Genomic DNA, 5,834 nt, shown 5'->3' on the forward strand with positions numbered 1-5,834 from the left:
ATTATCAACCACGTGTCCCTGTAGGTCCCAACCAATGTTCATACTGTAAAGAGGAAGGTCATTTTAAATATAGTTGCCCTAAATTAATGCAGCGTAACAGTAATACGTATGGCGCAAGAGGTAGGGGTGGTCAGCAAGTTCCTAGAGGCAGAGGGCGTGGAAATGTTCCCCAGAACGCGCGTCCTCTTCCGCCTCAAAATACCATAAATAGCTTTGATCAGCAAGCCAACGCGACTAGTAATACAGCTCAGTACTACAATAATGATTATTATGCAGAGGACGACAATGTAGAAAATAATGATTACTAGGACAGCCATAGACAGAGAGAGGGAGTTGTTTCAGTGCCAGTGGATCAGAGCGGACCGTATGTTGAGGTGACTACAGCAAATGTAACGGAGCCCTTTCTGCTAGACACTGGTGCTGCAAAGAGTTCAATTATGCATTCAAAACTCCCTGGCGCACCTTTGTCTGGGGACATCAATGTTTCAGTAGGTTTTTCTGGCGCCCCGGTTAGAAACCCGATTTCTAGTCCTATGTCTCTTTCTGTTGGACCTTGCGAGCTAAAAGCACCTCTCATCCTAACGACAGGTTGTGGTGAAAATTTGCTAGGCTTAGATTTGCTAAAAAGATTGCACGCAACGCTGTATTGTTCTCCCTCAGGAGTACAACTTACATTAGGCAAGGAAGTGATTTCCCCGATGTATTTGTCTAAAAATGCAATGCCACCGGAATTGTCATCCCTTCCGGATGTCCTTTGGGCTACTGGTCCCAATGATGTGGGTCTTTTGGAGATACCGCCATATGTGGTCACTTTAAAAGCCAATGTCAGATTGCCACGTATTCCCCAGTACAAGATCTCCAATGAAGGTCAGAAAGCGTTGTTAGAAATTGTCAGCGATTTGATTAATAAGGGTGTAATTGAAGAGACAAGAGGTAACGTTTGCAACAGTCCGATTTTACCTGTCTTAAAACGAACGGACCATTCACAGCCACCTGTTTACAGATTTGTGATTGATCTTAGAGAGGTTAATAAGATTGTTGTGCCACAGTTTCCGGTTGTCCCTGATATAACTGCCTTGTTAACCATGATTCCAGCTTCTGCTGCATGGTTTTCAGTGATCGATTTAAAGAATTTTTTCTTTAGCATCCCAATTGCAGAGGAGAGCAGAGACATTTTTGGCTTTAGTTTAGGAGGCCGAAGCTTCCGCTTCAAACGCGCTCCCCAGGGCTACTGCGAAATTCCATCAATATACAGCCAAGCTTTGAAAGCGCAGCTTGATGCACTGGTTTTACCTAGTGGCGCTATCCTCATCCAGTACGTTGACGATTTACTAATCGCCGCGGATACTGAAAAGATTTGCAAAGAAGCCACAGTATCATTGTTGCGTCATTTATCTGCTTTCCATCACAAAGTGTCTCTCTCAAAACTGCAATATTGTCGACAAGAGGTGACCTACTTAGGTCATCTCTTATCGAAGGAGGGAAGGAAACTGACCCCAGAAAGAATTCAAGCCATTGCACAGTTGAGTGTGCCAAGAACACAGAGAGAAGTACGTGCTTTCTTGGGCATTACCTCATACTGTAGGCACTGGATCCCAAATTTTTCCTTGTTGGCAAAACCTTTGTTAGCATTAACATGCAAAGACACACCGAATCCTATCCCATGGTCTGAAGAGTGTCAGAAAAGTTTTTGGGAATTGCGCAATGCATTATGTTCAGCTCCTGTGTTGGGTACCCCTGACTACAGCAAGCCTTTTACATTGTATATTCACGAGAAAGATGGTTGTACATTATCAGTGTTAACACAGCCTTTTGGCGACAGACCGCGCCCATGCGCATATTTTGCGTCCACCTTGGACCCCGTAGCGAGGGCATTGCCAAGTTGTCCGAGAGCTACAGCTGCTGCAGCTATGTCTATTCGACAATCTGCTGGTCTAGTAATGGATAATACATTGATTGTCATGGTTCCACATGCTGTGGATACATTGTTAAACAGAACCAAGACACAACACTTAACTAGTGCGCGATTATCAGGGTATGAGCTCACATTGTTAGCAAATCACATACACATAAAGAGATGCAACACGTTGAATCCAGCTACATTATTGCCAAATCCAGCAGACCTAGATGAGATTGAGCAACATGATTGTCTGTTCAGAACAGAAGAAGAGACGAAAGGGAGAGTAGATCTCAAAGATACTCCCCTGACTGAGTGTGATGGTACTTTATGGGTGGATGGTTCATGTTTCAAGCTCCCGAATGGTGACACGACTGCTGCGTATGCTATCACGACTTTACACACGGTTGTGGAAACTGCACGTGTGCAACATAATTCGGCCCAAGCAGCAGAATTAATCGCCCTCACAAGAGCATGTGTGTTGTCTGAAGGAATGAGAGTGAATATATACACAGATAGCCAGTACGCCTTTGGCGTGGCTCATAGTTTTGGGCGATTGTGGAAAGAACATGGGTTCCTGACTTCGCATGGGGCTAAAATTCAGAATGGCAAGTTGGTGGATGACCTTCTTGAGTCACTGACCCTACCGTTGCAAGTTGCGATTATGAAATGCAGTGCGCTCAAGAAAATCACTGATGATGTTGGACGTGGGAATGCGTTTGCTGATAAGATCGCGAAAGAAACAGCACAGGATGTGAAGACTAGAATGTATGTGGCAGGCCCCGCAAGATGGGTTGGTGATGTTGGAATGTGTGAAAACACAATAGAGAGTGTGAAGTCCCTTCAAGCCGAAGCCACAGAGAAAGAATTGAGCAAGTGGAGAGAAAGTATGGGTAAGTTGGATGAGAATGGTTGTTGGATTGATCTGACAGGACATAAGCGATGGTTGTTACCTGATGCATATGTGCTTCCAGTAGTTACTATGGCACATGGAATGGCACATATCAGTACGAAAGGTATTTGTAAGTTGTTGGCTCCAGTATGGCAGAATGCTGGAATTCCCAATTGTGCAGAGAATGTGGTCAAGAATTGTATGGTATGTTTGAAGTACAACCCTGGTAGGGGAACCCCAACTCCAGCTGGTCATTTTGCACCCCCATCATACGCATTTGAAGTTTTGCAGCTGGACTTTATCCACATGGAAAGGTGCAACAACCTGAAATATGTATTGGTGGTTGTCTGCGCTTTTTCAAAATGGATAGAGGCCTATCCTCTAAAAGATAACACTGCCCTATCCACAGCCAAAGCCCTTGTGAAAGAATTTTTCCCTAGGTTTGGAATGCCAAGAATGGTGTGGAGTGATAATGGAAGTGAGTTTGTGGGTAAAGTGATGAAGAATGTGTGTGAGGGGCTAGGTATCAAGCAGAAGTTCCACGCTGCAAATCACCCCCAATCAGCTGGATTCGTAGAGCGCTATAACGGCGCTCTAAAACTTAAGCTGGCCAAAATACAGGCGAGCACCGGTCTTAAATGGCCTGACGCTCTGCCTTTAGCACTCCTGTCCACCAGAATGACCGTACACTCACGAGTGGGACTTAGTCCTTATGAAGTGGTTTTTGGCCGCCCGGCCAACGTATGGGGTGTGCCAAGACCTACGAAATTCAGTGAAATCGAGCATCCAGTACTGCTTGATTACTTGTATGATTTGACGGCTAAACTACGTGTTTTACACCAACAGGTGCATGATACTCTTCCCCAAGCTTCTGAAACTCCTGGACACCCTATCGACCCTGGCATGTGTGTTGTAAATTAAAGCAGAATGTGATTAAGCATTTACTGAAAACATTAATGCTTCCCCTTTTATCGTGTTTCCTTCACTATGTTGGCCGAAGTCCGGACTCCATTTTGTATCATCACGCTGCCACGTGTTTGCCACGAGGAGAGTCCGACCTCTGTGTTAGTTGCTCTTGTAATCTGCCTAGCAACAGTTTATGAATAGCCCTCTTGTCCATCTGGCGCATGCCCAGACTTGACCACATCTGTTATAATTAGCTTTGCTTGACCATGTGTTTCCGCGGGCTCAAGGAGTGTGTTAGCTCCGCCCATGTATTGATTCAGTATCGAGAATGACCCTAAATGGTAATGTTCTTCGACTTCATGTGGTATCCACCCACTCATGAGCCCCTCTGTTGTGTATAAAAGGGGACAATGTACGCAAGTTCTTTGTGCTACTCCTTGCAATACTGAAGAGTGTTGTGTGGATTGTAGGACCACCCTTAAGGGTTAATAAACGTTGTTTTTGTACTTTGCAGTTTCCGTGCCAACTTCCTTATAGATTTCGTTACAGAAGAGCGAACCCTTGTCTCTTGCGGGCCTAGCTGGGGCTTGTATTCATCAATTGGCGCCCGTCACGTGGGGCTCATCGGCGACTCGGATGCTCGAAGGATTGGTCGCGACGAAGGTGAGGAGTTTGGCCGGGGACGTGATCACTGCCAGCGGCGTCTTAGCCCTGGCATCCCGAGGTTTTTCTTCCTTCCCTTCCGAGCTGACCGTCTGGGTGGCGCCGGTCATCGACTGAGACCTCTTCTGTCGGTCCTGCCGTGAGAGCCGTTTGGGCGATTGTGGAGCTTGGCAGTTGGAACCTGGACTCTTGATTGGTAAGAACCGTTGTACGGTACTTGCTCCGAGTTTTGAAGCCTGGTCTGGCTATTTGAGTTTGATTGATGGTGACTAGTCATATTTTGAATTTGTCTTTGTGAAAATATATGCGTTGCAACACATATAGGCAGGTAATGTGGAGAAATTTCTCCGGAGCTGTGTAAACTTGGAACGGCGCAACGATTAAGTGCCATTTTTCTTGATAATACTGCATATTTTGCATTATTCCTAGCATGCCTGCTTTTAGCGCACTCCGTAAGTGGTGCTGCTGTTTGGGTAACCGGTTGAACCTCGAGGAATCTGCTCCAGCTCCCCCAGAGGGGACTCCTAATAGGGATATGTACGTGAAACATGGTCTTTCTTCCATAATGTACAGCACGTTATGGAGGAAATATACTAGGAAGGATCCTGAGTTGCGATGGCCTTTGTATGGATCGTTTGATATACGTAAGATTGAGTATGTGGAACAGTGTATGTGTAAGCGACGTGCTCGTCAGGATATGTTTGAGTGTGTGCGATTATGGGTGAAGGAAGTGCGTGAGCGAGAGAAGCGTGAGAAAGCGCTGTTTGATAAAGAGCAACGAAAGAATGATCATGTGCGAGCACAAGAAGCAAAGCGTCGGGAGGACAAAGAGCAGACGGATAGACAAGAGAAAGAGCGTAGGCTACAAGTTTCGGGTCAATATGTTGTTCGCCAGCCGCTTTATCCTGTCCTTAATAATCCTGATGATGATTTTTATTTGCTAGATCGCTCTCCGCCCCCTTATGTTGGCGCATCCGCTCCGCGGCCGCAAGATTCTGACCCGGCTTCGGGTAAGGTAGACACACGGTCCATGCTGCCGGCCGAGCAAATGGCTGAGCTTCGGCAAATTTCCTTCCGTGCGCTTAAAGGCAAGGTATCCATGGAGGAATTATTTCAAATTTGGGGGCCATGGCAGGAGAGAGATAAAGTGTATTTTCTGGGTCATTTCGCGGATGAAGTGATTAATGCTTTCCGAAAATATTCTCATGTTTTTGAGCCTGACGAAGTGTCTTCGGATGCCAGAGCAATACGTAACGGTGCTTTTTCTCCCTCTAAGGCTCCTGAGGCGGCTCGGCGGCTGTTCGCCTTGCGGGACGAGGTGCTGGCCCTTCGAGAGAAAGCACGCCAACGAGCGGAGGAGGAGAAGCAGTCGGATTCGTCTGCAGCAGGGGGCTACCCATCCGCCTCCCAGTCAGATAAGGATGACATAGTGCATGTTAAACCAATGCGAGAGGCGGCGCCTTTGTATGTTCCTCC

This window comes from Triturus cristatus, chromosome 5_2, assembly GCF_964204655.1.
Source record: "Triturus cristatus chromosome 5_2, aTriCri1.1, whole genome shotgun sequence".
Classification (NCBI taxonomy): Eukaryota; Metazoa; Chordata; class Amphibia; order Caudata; family Salamandridae; genus Triturus; species Triturus cristatus.